Below are 17,489 nucleotides of genomic sequence, written 5' to 3'. Positions count from 1 at the left end.
GTGGTTAGGGGTAGGCACTTAGGGGTGGTTAGTGGTAGGAACTTAGGGGTGGTTAGGGGTAGGTACTTATAGGGGGGGTTAGGGATAGGCACTTATAGGGGTGGTTAGGCAATTATAGGGGGGGTTAGGCACTTATAGGGGCGGTTAGGGGTAGGCACTTATAGGGGCGGTTAGGGGTAGGCACTTATAGGGGAAGTTAGGGGTAGGCACTTATAGGGGAAGTTAGGGGTAGGCACTTATAGGGGGAGGTTAGGGGTAGGCACTTATAGGGGTGGTTAGGGGTAGGCACTTATGGGGTGGTTAGGGTAGGCACTTATAGGGGTGGTTAGGGGTAGGCACTTAGGGGTGGTTAGGGGTAGGCACTTATAGGGGTGGTTAGGGGTAGGCACTTATAGGGGTGGTTAGGGGTAAGCACTTATAGGGGTGGTTACGTATAGGCACTTATAGGGGAGGTTAGGGGTAGGCACTTATAGGGATGGTTAGGGGTAGGCACTTATAGGGGTGGTTAGGGGTAGGCACTTATAGGGGTGGTTAGGGGTAGGCACTTAGGGGTGGTTTGGGGTAGGCACTTAGGGGTGGTTAGTGGTAGGAACTTAGGGGTGGTTAGGGGTAGGTACTTATAGGGGGGGTTAGGGATAGGCACTTATAGGGGTGGTTAGGCAATTATAGGGGGGGTTAGGCACTTATAGGGGCGGTTAGGGGTAGGCACTTATAGGGGCGGTTAGGGGTAGGCACTTATAGGGGCGGTTAGGGGTAGGCACTTTTAGGGGTGGTTAGGGGTAGGCACTTATAGCAGTGGTTAGGCACTTATAGGGGAGGTTAGGGGTAGGCACTTATAGTGGAGGTTAGGGGTAGGCACTTATAGGGTTGGTAGGCACTTAGGGGTGGTTAGGGGTAGGCACTTATAGGGGTGGTTAGGGGTAGGCACTTATAGGGGTGGTTAGGGGTAGACACTTATAGAGGGGGTTAGGGGTAGGCACTTATAGGGGAGGTTAGGGGTAGACACTTATAAGGGTGGCTAGGGGTAGGCACTTATAGGGGTGGTTATGGGTAGGCACTTATAGGGGAAAGTTAGGGTTAGACACTTATAGGGGGGGATAGGGGTAGGCACTTATAGGGGGGGTTAGGTGTAGGCACTTATAGGGGGGTTTGGGGTAGGCACTTATAGGGGGGTTTGGGGTAGGCACTTATAGGGGAGGTTAGGGATAGGCACTTATAGGGGGGGTTAGGGGTAGGCACTTAAAGGCGTGGTTAGGCGTAGGCACTTATAGGGGTGGTTAGGGGTAGGCACTTATAGGGGAGGTTAGGGGTAGGCACTTATAGGGGAGGTTAGGCACTTATAGGGGGGTTAGGGGTAGGCACTTATAGGGGAGGTTAGGGATAGGCACTTATAGGGGGGGTTAGGGGTAGGCACTTATAGGAGTGGTTAGGCACTTATAGGGGGGTTAGGGGTAGGCACTTATAGGGGGGGTTAGGGGTAGGCACTTAAAGGCGTGGTTAGGGGTAGGCACTTATAGGGGTGGTTAGGGGTAGGCACTTATAGGGGGGTTAGGGGTAGGCACTTATAGGGGAGGTTAGGGATAGGCACTTATAGGGGGGGTTAGGGGTAGGCACTTAAAGGCGTGGTTAGGGGTAGGCACTTATAGGGGTGGTTAGGGGTAGGCACTTATAGGGGAGGTTAGGGTTAGGCACTTATAGGGGTGGTCAGGGGTAGGCACTTATAGGGGTGGTTCGGGGTAGGCACTTACAGGGGTGGTTAGGGGTAGGCACTTATAGGGGTGGTTAGGTTTAGGCACTTATAAGGGTGGCTAGGGGTAGGCACTTATAGGGGTGGTTATGGGTAGGCACTTATAGGGGAAAGTTAGGGTTAGACACTTATAGGGGGGGATAGGGGTAGGCACTTATAGGGGGGGTTAGGTGTAGGCACTTATAGGGGGGTTTGGGGTAGGCACTTATAGGGGGGTTTGGGGTAGGCACTTATAGGGGAGGTTAGGGATAGGCACTTATAGGGGGGGTTAGGGGTAGGCACTTAAAGGCGTGGTTAGGGGTAGGCACTTATAGGGGTGGTTAGGGGTAGGCACTTATAGGGGAGGTTAGGGGTAGGCACTTATAGGGGAGGTTAGGCACTTATAGGGGGGTTAGGGGTAGGCACTTATAGGGGAGGTTAGGGATAGGCACTTATAGGGGGGGTTAGGGGTAGGCACTTAAAGGAGTGGTTAGGCACTTATAGGGGGGTTAGGGGTAGGCACTTATAGGGGGGGTTAGGGGTAGGCACTTAAAGGCTTGGTTAGGGGTAGGCACTTATAGGGGTGGTTAGGGGTAGGCACTTATAGGGGGCTTAGGGGTAGGCACTTATAGGGGAGGTTAGGGATAGGCACTTATAGGGGGGGTTAGGGGTAGGCACTTAAAGGCGTGGTTAGGGGTAGGCACTTATAGGGGTGGTTAGGGGTAGGCACTTATAGGGGAGGTTAGGGTTAGGCACTTATAGGGGTGGTCAGGGGTAGGCACTTATAGGGGTGGTTCGGGGTAGGCACTTACAGGGGTGGTTAGGGGTAGGCACTTATAGGGGTGGTTAGGTTTAGGCACTTATAGGGGTGGTTAGGGGTAGGCACTTTTAGGGGAGGTTAGGGGTAGGCACTTATAGGGATGGTTAGGGGTAGACACTTATAGGGGTGGTTAGGGGTAGGCACTTTTAGGGGTGGTTAGGGGTAGGTACTTATGGGGGTGGTTAGGGGTAGGCACTTATAGGGGTGTTTAGGTTTAGGCACTTATAGGGGTGGTTAGTGGTGGGCACTTATAGGGGTGATTATGGGTAGGCACTTATAGGGGTGGTTAGGGGTAGGCACTTATAGGTGATGGTAGGAGTAGGCACCTACAGTGATGGTAAGGGGTAGGCATTTATAGGGGTGGTTAGGGGTAGGCACTTAGGGGTGGTTAGGGGTAGGTACTTATAGGGGGGGTTAGGGGTAGGCACTTATAGGAGTGGTTAGGGGTAGGCACTTATAGGAGTGGTTAGGGGTAGGCACTTATAGGTGTGGTTAGGCACTTATAGGGGTGGTTAGGGGTAGGAACTTATAGGGCTGATTAGGGGTAGGCACTTATAGGGGTGGTTAGGGGTAGACATTTATAGGGGTGGTTAGGTTTAGGCACTTATAGGGGTGGTTAGGGGTAGGCACTTTTAGGGGAGGTTAGGGGTAGGCACTTATAGGGGTGGTTAGGGGTAAGCACTTATAGGTGAGGTTAGGAGTAGGCACCTACAGAGATGGTAAGGGGTATGCATTTATAGGGGTGGTTAGGGGTAGGCACTTATAGGTGAGGTTAGGAGTAGGCACCTACAGAGATGGTAAGGGGTATGCATTTATAGGGGTGGTTAGGGGTAGGCACTTAGGGGTGGTTAGGGGTAGGTACTTATAGGGGGGTTAGGGGTAGACACTTATAGGGGAGGTGAGGGGTACACACTTATAGGGGAGGTTAGGGGTAGGCACTTATAGGGATGGTTAGGGGTAGGCACTTATAGGGGTAGTTACTTATAGGGGGGTTTAGGGGTAGGCACTTATAGGGGTGGTTAGGCAATTATAGGGGCGGTTAGGGGTAGGCACTTATAGGGGCGGTTAGGGGTAGGCACTTATAGGGGCGGTTAGGGGTAGGCACTTTTAGGGGTGGTTAGGGGTAGGCACTTATAGCAGTGGTTAGGCACTTATAGGGGAGGTTAGGGGTAGGCACTTATAGTGGAGGTTAGGGGTAGGCACTTAGGGGTGGTTAGGGGTAGGCACTTATAGGGGTGGTTAGGGGTAGGCACTTATAGGGGTGGTTAGGGGTAGACACTTATAGAGGGGGTTAGGGGTAGGCACTTATAGGGGAGGTTAGGGGTAGACACTTATAAGGGTGGCTAGGGGTAGGCACTTATAGGGGTGGTTATGGGTAGGCACTTATAGGGGAAAGTTAGGGTTAGACACTTATAGGGGGGGATAGGGGTAGGCACTTATAGGGGGGGTTAGGTGTAGGCACTTATAGGGGGGTTTGGGGTAGGCACTTATAGGGGGGTTTGGGGTAGGCACTTATAGGGGAGGTTAGGGATAGGCACTTATAGGGGGGGTTAGGGGTAGGCACTTAAAGGCGTGGTTAGGCGTAGGCACTTATAGGGGTGGTTAGGGGTAGGCACTTATAGGGGAGGTTAGGGGTAGGCACTTATAGGGGAGGTTAGGCACTTATAGGGGGGTTAGGGGTAGGCACTTATAGGGGAGGTTAGGGATAGGCACTTATAGGGGGGGTTAGGGGTAGGCACTTATAGGAGTGGTTAGGCACTTATAGGGGGGTTAGGGGTAGGCACTTATAGGGGGGGTTAGGGGTAGGCACTTAAAGGCGTGGTTAGGGGTAGGCACTTATAGGGGTGGTTAGGGGTAGGCACTTATAGGGGGGTTAGGGGTAGGCACTTATAGGGGAGGTTAGGGATAGGCACTTATAGGGGGGGTTAGGGGTAGGCACTTAAAGGCGTGGTTAGGGGTAGGCACTTATAGGGGTGGTTAGGGGTAGGCACTTATAGGGGAGGTTAGGGTTAGGCACTTATAGGGGTGGTCAGGGGTAGGCACTTATAGGGGTGGTTCGGGGTAGGCACTTACAGGGGTGGTTAGGGGTAGGCACTTATAGGGGTGGTTAGGTTTAGGCACTTATAAGGGTGGCTAGGGGTAGGCACTTATAGGGGTGGTTATGGGTAGGCACTTATAGGGGAAAGTTAGGGTTAGACACTTATAGGGGGGGATAGGGGTAGGCACTTATAGGGGGGGTTAGGTGTAGGCACTTATAGGGGGGTTTGGGGTAGGCACTTATAGGGGGGTTTGGGGTAGGCACTTATAGGGGAGGTTAGGGATAGGCACTTATAGGGGGGGTTAGGGGTAGGCACTTAAAGGCGTGGTTAGGGGTAGGCACTTATAGGGGTGGTTAGGGGTAGGCACTTATAGGGGAGGTTAGGGGTAGGCACTTATAGGGGAGGTTAGGCACTTATAGGGGGGTTAGGGGTAGGCACTTATAGGGGAGGTTAGGGATAGGCACTTATAGGGGGGGTTAGGGGTAGGCACTTAAAGGAGTGGTTAGGCACTTATAGGGGGGTTAGGGGTAGGCACTTATAGGGGGGGTTAGGGGTAGGCACTTAAAGGCTTGGTTAGGGGTAGGCACTTATAGGGGTGGTTAGGGGTAGGCACTTATAGGGGGCTTAGGGGTAGGCACTTATAGGGGAGGTTAGGGATAGGCACTTATAGGGGGGGTTAGGGGTAGGCACTTAAAGGCGTGGTTAGGGGTAGGCACTTATAGGGGTGGTTAGGGGTAGGCACTTATAGGGGAGGTTAGGGTTAGGCACTTATAGGGGTGGTCAGGGGTAGGCACTTATAGGGGTGGTTCGGGGTAGGCACTTACAGGGGTGGTTAGGGGTAGGCACTTATAGGGGTGGTTAGGTTTAGGCACTTATAGGGGTGGTTAGGGGTAGGCACTTTTAGGGGAGGTTAGGGGTAGGCACTTATAGGGATGGTTAGGGGTAGACACTTATAGGGGTGGTTAGGGGTAGGCACTTTTAGGGGTGGTTAGGGGTAGGTACTTATGGGGGTGGTTAGGGGTAGGCACTTATAGGGGTGTTTAGGTTTAGGCACTTATAGGGGTGGTTAGTGGTGGGCACTTATAGGGGTGATTATGGGTAGGCACTTATAGGGGTGGTTAGGGGTAGGCACTTATAGGTGATGGTAGGAGTAGGCACCTACAGTGATGGTAAGGGGTAGGCATTTATAGGGGTGGTTAGGGGTAGGCACTTAGGGGTGGTTAGGGGTAGGTACTTATAGGGGGGGTTAGGGGTAGGCACTTATAGGAGTGGTTAGGGGTAGGCACTTATAGGAGTGGTTAGGGGTAGGCACTTATAGGTGTGGTTAGGCACTTATAGGGGTGGTTAGGGGTAGGAACTTATAGGGCTGATTAGGGGTAGGCACTTATAGGGGTGGTTAGGGGTAGACATTTATAGGGGTGGTTAGGTTTAGGCACTTATAGGGGTGGTTAGGGGTAGGCACTTTTAGGGGAGGTTAGGGGTAGGCACTTATAGGGGTGGTTAGGGGTAAGCACTTATAGGTGAGGTTAGGAGTAGGCACCTACAGAGATGGTAAGGGGTATGCATTTATAGGGGTGGTTAGGGGTAGGCACTTATAGGTGAGGTTAGGAGTAGGCACCTACAGAGATGGTAAGGGGTATGCATTTATAGGGGTGGTTAGGGGTAGGCACTTAGGGGTGGTTAGGGGTAGGTACTTATAGGGGGGTTAGGGGTAGACACATAGGGGAGGTGAGGGGTACACACTTATAGGGGAGGTTAGGGGTAGGCACTTATAGGGATGGTTAGGGGTAGGCACTTATAGGGGTAGTTACTTATAGGGGGGTTTAGGGGTAGGCACTTATAGGGGTGGTTAGGCAATTATAGGGGGGTTATGCACTTATAGAGGGGGTTAGGGGTAGGCACTTTTAGGGGAGGTTAGGGGAAGGCACTTATAGGGGCGGTTAGGGGTAGGCACTTATAGGGGCGGTTAGGGGCAGGCACTTATAGGGGTGGTTAGGGGTAGGCATTTATAGGGGTGGTTAGGGGTAGACACTTATAGGTGAGGTTAGGGGTAGGCACTTATTGGGGTGGTTAGGGGTAGGTGCTTAAGGGGGGGTTAGGGGTAGACACTTATAGGGGAGGTTAGGGTTAGGCAATTATAGGGGGGGTTAGGGTTAGGCAATTATAGGGGGGGTTAGGGTTAGGCACTTATAGGGGGGATTAGGTGTAGGCACTTATAGGGGTGGTTAGGCAATTATAGGGGGGTTAGGCACTTATAGGGGGGGTTAGGGGTAGGGACTTCTAGGGGAGGTCAGTGGTAGGGACTTCTAGGGGAGGTTAGGGGTAGGCACTTAAAGGGGCGGTTAGGGGTAGGCACTTATAGTGGCGGTTAGGGGTAGGCACTTATAGGGGTGGTTAGGGGTAGACACTTATAGGGGTGGTTAGGGGTAGGCACTTATAGGGGTGTTAGGGGTAGGCACTTATAGGGGGTGGTTAGGGTTAGGCACTTATAGGGGAGGTTAGGGTTAGGCACTTATAGGGATGGTTAGGAGTAGGCACTTATAGGGGAAGTTAGGGGTAGGCACTTATAGGGGGAGGTTAGGGTTAGGCACTTATAGGGGAGGTTAGGGTTAGGCACTTATAGGGGTGGTTAGGGGTAGGCACTTATAGGGGTGGTTAGGGGTAGGTACTTATAGGGGGGGTTAGGGATAGGCACTTATAGGGGTGGTTAGGCAATTATAGGGGGGTTAGGGTTAGGCACTTATAGGGGGGGTAGGGGTAGGCACTTATAGGGGCGGTTAGGGGTAGGCACTTTTAGGGGAGGTTAGGGGTAGGCACTTTTAGGGGAGGTTAGGGGTAGGCACTTATAGGGGTGGTTAGGGGGAGGCACTTATAGGGGTGGTTAGGGGGAGGCACTTATAGGGGTGGTTAGGGTTAGGCACTCATAGGGGTGGTTAGGGGTAGGCACTTATAGGGGAGGTTAGGGGTAGGCACTTATAGGGGAGGTTAGGGGTAGGCACTTATAGGGGGAGGTTAGGGTTAGGCACTTATAGGGGAGGTTAGGGTTAGGCACTTATACGGATGGTTAGGGTTAGGCAATTATAGGGGTGGTTAGGGAATTATAGGGGTGGTTAAGGGTAGACACTTATAGGGGTGGTTAGGGGTAGGCACTTATAGGGGGTGGTTAGGGTTAGGCACTTATAGGGAAGGTTAGGGTTAGGCACTTATAGGGGGGTTAGGGGTAGGCACTTATAGGGGAGGTTAGGGGTAGGCACTTATAGGGGGAGGTTAGGGTTAGGCACTTATAGGGAGGGTTAGGCACTTATAGGGGAGGTTAGGGTTAGGCACTTATAGGGATGGTTAGGGTTAGGCAATTATAGGGGTGGTTAGGGGTAGGCACTTATAGGGGGTGGTTAGGGTTAGGCACTTATAGGGAAGGTTAGGGTTAGGCAATTATAGGGGTCGTTAGGGGTAGGCACTTATAGGGGGTGGTTAGGGTTAGACACTTATAGGGGGGGATAGGGGTAGGCACTTATAGGGGGGGTTAGGGGTAGGCACTTATAGGGGGGTTAGGGGTAGGCACTTATAGGGGAGGTTATGGGTAGGCACTTATAGGGGGAGGATAGGGTTAGGCACTTATAGGGGAGGTTAGGATTAGGCACTTATAGGGATGGTTAGGGTTAGGCAATTATAGGGGTGGTTAGGGAATTATAGGGGTGGTTAAGGGTAGACACTTATAGGGGAGGTTAGGGTTAGGCACTTATAGGGGAAGTTAGGGGTAGGCACTTATAGGGGGAGGTTAGGGTTAGGCACTTATAGGGGAGGTTAGGGGTAGGCACTTATAGGGATGGTTAGGGGTAGACACTTATAGGGGTGGTTAGGGGTAGGCACTTTTAGGGGTAGGCACTTAGGGGTGGTTAGGGGTAGGTACTTATAGGGGGAGTTAGGGATAGGCACTTATAGGGGTGGTTAGGCAATTATAGGGGGGGTTAGGCACTTATAGGGGCGGTTAGGGGTAGGCACTTTTAGGGGAGGTTAGGGGTAGGCACTTTTAGGGGAGGTTAGGGGTAGGCATTTATAGGGGTGGTTAGGGGTAGGCACTTATATCAGTGGTTAGGCACTTATAGGGGAGGTTAGGGGTAGGCACTTATAGAGGGGGTTAGTGGTAGGCACTTATAGGGGAGGTTAGGGGTAGACACTTATAAGGGTGGCTAGGGGTAGGCACTTATAGGGGTGGTTAGGGGTAGGCACTTATAGGGGAAGGTTAGGGTTAGACACTTATAGGGGGGATAGGGGTAGGCACTTATAGGGGGGGTTAGGGGTAGGCACTTATAGGGGGGTTTGGGGTAGGCACTTATAAGGGAGGTTAGGGATAGGCACTTATAGGGGGGGTTAGGGGTAGGCACTTAAAGGCGTGGTTAGGGGTAGGCACTTATAGGGGTGGTTAGGGGTAGGCACTTATAGGGGAGGTTAGGCACTTATAGGGGGGTTAGGGGTAGGCACTTATAGGGGAGGTTAGGGATAGGCACTTATAGGGGGGGTTAGGCACTTTTAGGGGTGGTTAGGGGTAGGCACCTACAGTGATGGTAAGGAGTAGGCACTTAGGGGTGGTTAGGGGTAGGTACTTATGGGGAGGTTAGGGGTACACATTTATAGGGGAGGTTAGGGGTAGGCACTTATAGGGGTGGTTAGGGGTAGGCACTTATAGGGGTGGTTAGGGTTAGGCAATTATAGGGGTGGTTAAGGGTAGACACTTATAGGGGTGGTTAGGGTTAGGCACTTATAGGGGAGGTTAGGGTTAGGCACTTATAGGGGAGGTTAGGGGTAGGCACTTATAGGGGTGGTTAGGGGTAGGCACTTATAGGGATGGTTAGGGGTAGGCACTTATAGGGGTGGTTAGGGGTAGGCACTTATAGGGGAGGTTAGGGGTAGGCACTTATAGGGGGAGATTAGGGTTAGGCACTTATAGGGGAGGTTAGGGTTAGGCACTTATAGGGATGGTTAGGGTTAGGCAATTATAGGGGTGGTTAGGGAATTATAGGGGTGGTTAAGGGTAGACACTTATAGGGGTGGTTAGGGGTAGGCACTTATAGGGGAGGTTAGGGTTAGGCACTTATAGTGGAAGTTAGGGGTAGGCACTTATAGGGTGAGGTTAGGGGTAGGCACTTATAGGGGTGGTTAGGGGTAGGCACTTATAGGGGTGGTTAGGGGTAGGCACTTAGGGGTGGTTAGGGGTAGGTACTTATAGGGGGGTTAGGGATAGGCACTTATAGGGGTGGTTAGGCAATTATAGGGGGGTTAGGCACTTATAGGGGCGGTTAGGGGTAGGCACTTATAGGGGCGGTTAGGGGTAGGCACTTATAGGGGCGGTTAGGGGTAGGCACTTTTAGGGGAGGTTAGGGGTAGGCACTTTTAGGGGAGGTTAGGGGTAGGCATTTATAGGGGTGGTTAGGGGTAGGCACTTATAGCAGTGGTTAGGCACTTATAGGGGAGGTTAGGGGTAGGCACTTATAGTGGAGGTTAGGGGTAGGCACTTATAGGGTTGGTTAGGGGTAGACACTTATAGAGGGGGTTAGGGGTAGGCACTTATAGGGGAGGTTAGGGTAGACACTTATAAGGGTGGCTAGGGGTAGGCACTTATAGGGGTGGTTATGGGTAGGCACTTATAGGGGAAGGTTAGGGTTAGACACTTATAGGGGGGGATAGGGGTAGGCACTTATAGGTGATGGTAGGAGTAGGCACCTACAGTGATGGTAAGGGGTAGGCATTTATAGGGGTGGTTAGGGGTAGGCACTTAGGGGTGGTTAGGGTAGGTACTTATAGGGGGGGTTAGGGGTAGGCACTTATAGGGGTGTTTAGGTTTAGGCACTTATAGGGGTGGTTATGGGTAGGTACTTATAGGGGTGGTTAGGGGTAGACACTTATAGGAGTGGTTAGGGGTAGGCACTTATAGGAGTGGTTAGGGGTAGGCACTTATAGGGGTGGTTAGGGGTAGGAACTTATAGGGCTGATTAGGGGTAGGCACTTATAGGGGTGGTTAGGGGTAGGCATTTATAGGGGTGGTTAGGTTTAGGCACTTATAGGGGTGGTTAGGGGTAGGCACTTTTAGGGGAGGTTAGGGGTAGGCACTTATAGGGGTGGTTAGGGGTAAGCACTTATAGGTGAGGTTAGGAGTAGGCACCTACAGAGATGGTAAGGGGTATGCATTTATAGGGGTGGTTAGGGGTAGGCACTTATAGGTGAGGTTAGGAGTAGGCACCTACAGAGATGGTAAGGGGTATGCATTTATAGGGGTGGTTAGGGGTAGGCACTTAGGGGTGGTTAGGGGTAGGTACTTATAGGGGGGTTAGGGGTAGACACTTATAGGGGAGGTGAGGGGTACACACTTATAGGGGAGGTTAGGGGTAGGCACTTATAGGGATGGTTAGGGGTAGGCACTTATAGGGGTAGTTACTTATAGGGGGGTTTAGGGGTAGGCACTTATAGGGGTGGTTAGGCAATTATAGGGGGGTTAGGCACTTATAGAGGGGGTTAGGGGTAGGCACTTTTAGGGGAGGTTAGGGGTAGGCACTTATAGGGGCGGTTAGGGGTAGGCACTTATAGGGGCGGTTAGGGGCAGGCACTTATAGGGGTGGTTAGGGGTAGGCATTTATAGGGGTGGTTAGGGGTAGACACTTATAGGTGAGGTTAGGGGTAGGCACTTATTGGGGTGGTTAGGGGTAGGTGCTTAAGGGGGGGTTAGGGTTAGGCACTTATAGGGGGGATTAGGTGTAGGCACTTATAGGGGTGATTAGGCAATTATAGGGGGGTTAGGCACTTATAGGGGGGGTTAGGGGTAGGGACTTCTAGGGGAGGTCAGTGGTAGGGACTTCTAGGGGAGGTTAGGGGTAGGCACTTAAAGGGGCGGATAGGGGTAGGCACTTATAGTGGCGGTTAGGGGTAGGCACTTATAGGGGTGGTTAGGGGTAGACACTTATAGGGGTGGTTACGGGTAGGCACTTATAGGGGTGTTAGGGGTAGGCACTTATAGGGGGTGGTTAGGGTTAGGCACTTATAGGGGAGGTTAGGGTTAGGCACTTATAGGAATGGTTAGGAGGAAGTTAGGGGTAGGCATTTATAGGGGGAGGTTAGGGTTAGGCACTTATAGGGGTGGTTAGGGTTAGGCACTTATAGGGGTGGTTAGGGGTAGGCACTTATAGGGGTGGTTAGGGGTAGGTACTTATAGGGGGGGTTAGGGATAGGCACTTATAGGGGTGGTTAGGCAATTATAGGGGGGTTAGGGTTAGGCACTTATAGGGGGGGTAGGGGTAGGCACTTATAGGGGCGGTTAGGGGTAGGCACTTTTAGGGGAGGTTAGGGGTAGGCACTTATAGGGGTGGTTAGGGGGAGGCACTTATAGGGGTGGTTAGGGGGAGGCATTTATAGGGGTGGTTAGGGTTAGGCACTCATAGGGGTGGTTAGGGGTAGGCACTTAAAGGGGAGGTTAGGGGTAGGCACTTATAGGGGAGGTTAGGGGTAGGCACTTATAGGGGGAGGTTAGGGTTAGGCACTTATAGGGGAGGTTAGGGTTAGGCACTTATAGGGATGGTTAGGGTTAGGCAATTATAGGGGTGGTTAGGGAATTATAGGGGTGGTTAAGGGTAGACACTTATAGGGGTGGTTAGGGGTAGGCACTTATAGGGGGTGGTTAGGGTTAGGCACTTATAGGGGAGGTTAGGGTTAGGCACTTATAGGGGGTTAGGGGTAGGCACTTATAGGGGAGGTTAGGGGTAGGCACTTATAGGGGGAGGTTAGGGTTAGGCACTTATAGGGGAGGTTAGGGTTAGGCACTTATAGGGATGGTTAGGGTTAGGCAATTATAGGGGTGGTTAGGGGTAGGCACTTATAGGGGGTGGTTAGGGTTAGGCACTTATAGGGAAGGTTAGGGTTAGGCAATTATAGGGGTGGTTAGGGGTAGGCACTTATAGGGGGTGGTTAGGGTTAGACACTTATAGGGGGGGATAGGGGTAGGCACTTATAGGGGGGGTTAGGGGTAGGCACTTATAGGGGGGTTAGGGGTAGGCACTTATAGGGGAGGTTAGGGGTAGGCACTTATAGGGGGAGGTTAGGGTTAGGCACTTATAGGGGAGGTTAGGGTTAGGCACTTATAGGGATGGTTAGGGTTAGGCAATTATAGGGGTGGTTAGGGAATTATAGGGGTGGTTAAGGGTAGACACTTATAGGGGAGGTTAGGGTTAGGCACTTATAGGGGAAGTTAGGGGTAGGCACTTATAGGGGGAGGTTAGGGTTAGGCACTTATAGGGGAGGTTAGGCAATTATAGGGGGGGTTAGGCACTTATAGGGGCGGTTAGGGGTAGGCACTTTTAGGGGAGGTTAGGGGTAGGCACTTTTAGGGGAGGTTAGGGGTAGGCATTTATAGGGGTGGTTAGGGGTAGGCACTTATATCAGTGGTTAGGCACTTATAGGGGAGGTTAGTGGTAGGCACTTATAGGGGAGGTTAGGGGTAGACACTTATAAGGGTGGGTAGGGGTAGGCACTTATAGGGGTGGTTATGGGTAGGCACTTATAGGGGAAGGTTAGGGTTAGACACTTATAGGGGGGGATAGGGGTAGGCACTTATAGGGGGGGGTAGGCACTTATAGGGGGGTTTGGGTTAGGCACTTATAGGGGAGGTTAGGGACAGGCACTTATAGGGGGGGTTAGGGGTAGGCACTTAAAGGCGTGGTTAGGGGTAGGCACTTATAGGGGTGGTTAGGGGTAGGCACTTATAGGGGAGGTTAGGCACTTATAGGGGGGTTAGGGGTAGGCACTTATAGGGGAGGTTAGGGATAGGCACTTATAGGGGGGGTTAGGCACTTATAGGGGTGGTTAGGGGTAGGCACTTATAGGGGTGGTTAGGGGTAGGCACCTACAGTGATGGTAAGGAGTAGGCACTTAGGGGTGGTTAGGGGTACACATTTATAGGGGAGGTTAGGGGTAGGCACTTATAGGGGTGGTTAGGGGTAGGCACTTATAGGGGTGGTTAGGGTTAGGCAATTATAGGGATGGTTAGGGTTAGGCAATTATAGGGGTGGTTAGGGAATTATAGGGGTGGTTAAGGGTAGACACTTATAGGGGTGGTTAGGGGTAGGCACTTATAGGGGGTGGTTAGGGTTAGGCACTTATAGGGGAGGTTAGGGTTAGGCACTTATAGGGGGTTAGGGGTAGGCACTTATAGGGGAGGTTAGGGGTAGGCACTTATAGGGGGAGGTTAGGGTTAGGCACTTATAGGGGAGGTTAGGGTTAGGCACTTATAGGGATGGTTAGGGTTAGGCAATTATAGGGGTGGTTAGGGGTAGGCACTTATAGGGGGTGGTTAGGGTTAGGCACTTATAGGGAAGGTTAGGGTTAGGCAATTATAGGGGTGGTTAGGGGTAGGCACTTATAGGGGGTGGTTAGGGTTAGACACTTATAGGGGGGGATAGGGGTAGGCACTTATAGGGGGGGTTAGGGGTAGGCACTTATAGGGGGGTTAGGGGTAGGCACTTATAGGGGAGGTTAGGGGTAGGCACTTATAGGGGGAGGTTAGGGTTAGGCACTTATAGGGGAGGTTAGGGTTAGGCACTTATAGGGATGGTTAGGGTTAGGCAATTATAGGGGTGGTTAGGGAATTATAGGGGTGGTTAAGGGTAGACACTTATAGGGGAGGTTAGGGTTAGGCACTTATAGGGGAAGTTAGGGGTAGGCACTTATAGGGGGAGGTTAGGGTTAGGCACTTATAGGGGAGGTTAGGCAATTATAGGGGGGGTTAGGCACTTATAGGGGCGGTTAGGGGTAGGCACTTTTAGGGGAGGTTAGGGGTAGGCACTTTTAGGGGAGGTTAGGGGTAGGCATTTATAGGGGTGGTTAGGGGTAGGCACTTATATCAGTGGTTAGGCACTTATAGGGGAGGTTAGTGGTAGGCACTTATAGGGGAGGTTAGGGGTAGACACTTATAAGGGTGGGTAGGGGTAGGCACTTATAGGGGTGGTTATGGGTAGGCACTTATAGGGGAAGGTTAGGGTTAGACACTTATAGGGGGGGATAGGGGTAGGCACTTATAGGGGGGGGTAGGCACTTATAGGGGGGTTTGGGTTAGGCACTTATAGGGGAGGTTAGGGACAGGCACTTATAGGGGGGGTTAGGGGTAGGCACTTAAAGGCGTGGTTAGGGGTAGGCACTTATAGGGGTGGTTAGGGGTAGGCACTTATAGGGGAGGTTAGGCACTTATAGGGGGGTTAGGGGTAGGCACTTATAGGGGAGGTTAGGGATAGGCACTTATAGGGGGGGTTAGGCACTTATAGGGGTGGTTAGGGGTAGGCACTTATAGGGGTGGTTAGGGGTAGGCACCTACAGTGATGGTAAGGAGTAGGCACTTAGGGGTGGTTAGGGGTACACATTTATAGGGGAGGTTAGGGGTAGGCACTTATAGGGGTGGTTAGGGGTAGGCACTTATAGGGGTGGTTAGGGTTAGGCAATTATAGGGGTGGTTAAGGGTAGACACTTATAGGGGTGGTTAGGGTTAGGCACTTATAGGGGACGTTAGGGTTAGGCACTTATAGGGGAGGTTAGGGGTAGGCACTTATAGGGGTGGTTAGGGGTAGGCACTTATAGGGATGGTTAGGGGTAGGCACTTATAGGGGTGGTTAGGGGTAGGCACTTATAGGGGAGGTTAGGGGTAGGCACTTATAGGGGGAGATTAGGGTTAGGCACTTATAGGGGAGGTTAGGGTTAGGCACTTATAGGGATGGTTAGGGTTAGGCAATTATAGGGGTGGTTAGGGAATTATAGGGGTGGTTAAGGGTAGACACTTATAGGGGTGGTTAGGGGTAGGCACTTATAGGGGAGGTTAGGGTTAGGCACTTATAGGGGAAGTTAGGGGTAGGCACTTATAGGGTGAGGTTAGGGGTAGGCACTTATAGGGGTGGTTAGGGGTAGGCACTTATAGGGGTGGTTAGGGGTAGGCACTTATAGGGGTGGTTAGGGGTAGGCACTTAGGGGTGGTTAGGGGTAGGCACTTATAGGGGTGGTTAGGGGTAGGCACTTAGGGGTGGTTAGGGGTAGGTACTTATAGGGGGGGTTAGGGATAGGCACTTATAGGGGTGGTTAGGCAATTATAGGGGGGGTTAGGCACTTATAGGGGCGGTTAGGGGTAGGCACTTATAGGGGCGGTTAGGGGTAGGCACTTATAGGGGCGGTTAGGGGTAGGCACTTTTAGGGGAGGTTAGGGGTAGGCACTTTTAGGGGAGGTTAGGGGTAGGCATTTATAGGGGTGGTTAGGGGTAGGCACTTATAGCAGTGGTTAGGCACTTATAGGGGAGTTTAGGGGTAGGCACTTATAGTGGAGGTTAGGGGTAGGCACTTATAGGGTTGGTTAGGGGTAGACACTTATAGAGGGGGTTAGGGGTAGGCACTTATAGGGGAGGTTAGGGGTAGACACTTATAAGGGTGGCTAGGGGTAGGCACTTATAGGGGTGGTTATGGGTAGGCACTTATAGGGGAAGGTTAGGGTTAGACACTTATAGGGGGGGATAGGGGTAGGCACTTATAGGGGGGGTTAGGGGTAGGCACTTATAGGGGGGTTTGGGGTAGGCACTTATAGGGGAGGTTAGGGATAGGCACTTATAGGGGGGGTTAGGGGTAGGCACTTAAAGGCGTGGTTAGGGGTAGGCACTTATAGGGGGGTTAGGGGTAGGCACTTATAGGGGAGGTTAGGGATAGGCACTTATAGGGGGGGTTAGGGGTAGGCACTTAAAGGCGTGGTTAGGGGTAGGTGTTTATAGGGGAGGTTAGGGGTAGGCACTTATAGGGGAGGGGGGTGGTTAGGGGTAGGCACTTAGGGGTGGTTAGTGGTAGGCACTTAGGGGTGGTTAGGGGTAGGTACTTATAGGGGGGGTTAGGGATAGGCACTTATAGGGGTGGTTAGGCAATTATAGGGGGGGTTAGGCACTTATAGGGGCGGTTAGGGGTAGGCACTTTTAGGGGAGGTTAGGGGTAGGCATTTATAGGGGTGGTTAGGGGTAGGCACTTATAGCAGTGGTTAGGCACTTATAGGGGAGGTTAGGGGTAGGCACTTATAGTGGAGGTTAGGGGTAGGCACTTATAGGGTTGGTTAGGGGTAGACACTTATAGGGGGGGATAGGGGTAGGCACTTATAGGGGGGGTTAGGGGTAGGCACTTATAGGGGGGTTTGGGGTAGGCACTTATAGGGGAGGTTAGGGATAGTCACTTATAGGGGGGGTTAGGGGTAGGCACTTATAGGGGGGTTAGGGGTAGGCACTTATAGGGGAGGTTAGGGATAGGCACTTATAGGGGGGGTTAGGGGTAGGCACTTAAAGGAGTGGTTAGGGGTAGGCATTTATAGAAGAGGTTAGGGGTAGGCACTTATAGGGGAGGGGGGTGGTTAGGGGTAGGCACTTAGGGGTGGTTAGTGGTAGGCACTTAGGGGTGGTTAGGGGTAGGTACTTATAGGGGGGTTAGGGATAGGCACTTATAGGGGTGGTTAGGCAATTATAGGGGGGGTTAGGCACTTATAGGGGCGGTTAGGGGTAGGCACTTTTAGGGGAGGTTAGGGGTAGGCACTTTTAGGGGAGGTTAGGGGTAGGCATTTATAGGGGTGGTTAGGGGTAGGCACTTATAGCAGTGGTTAGGCACTTATAGGGGTGGTTAGGGGTAGGCACTTATAGGGTTGGTTAGGGGTAGACACTTATAGGGGGGGATAGGGGTAGGCACTTATAGGGGGGGTTAGGGGTAGGCACTTATAGGGGGGTTTGGGGTAGGCACTTATAGGGGAGGTTAGGGATAGTCACTTATAGGGGGGGTTAGGGGTAGGCACTTATAGGGGGGTTAGGGGTAGGCACTTATAGGGGAGGTTAGGGATAGGCACTTATAGGGGGGGTTAGGGGTA

This window comes from Taudactylus pleione, unplaced genomic scaffold (genome assembly GCF_031769625.1).
Source record: "Taudactylus pleione unplaced genomic scaffold, aTauple2 ptg000569l, whole genome shotgun sequence".
Taxonomy (NCBI): domain Eukaryota; kingdom Metazoa; phylum Chordata; class Amphibia; order Anura; family Myobatrachidae; genus Taudactylus; species Taudactylus pleione.
This window is presented reverse-complemented; position numbering follows the sequence as displayed.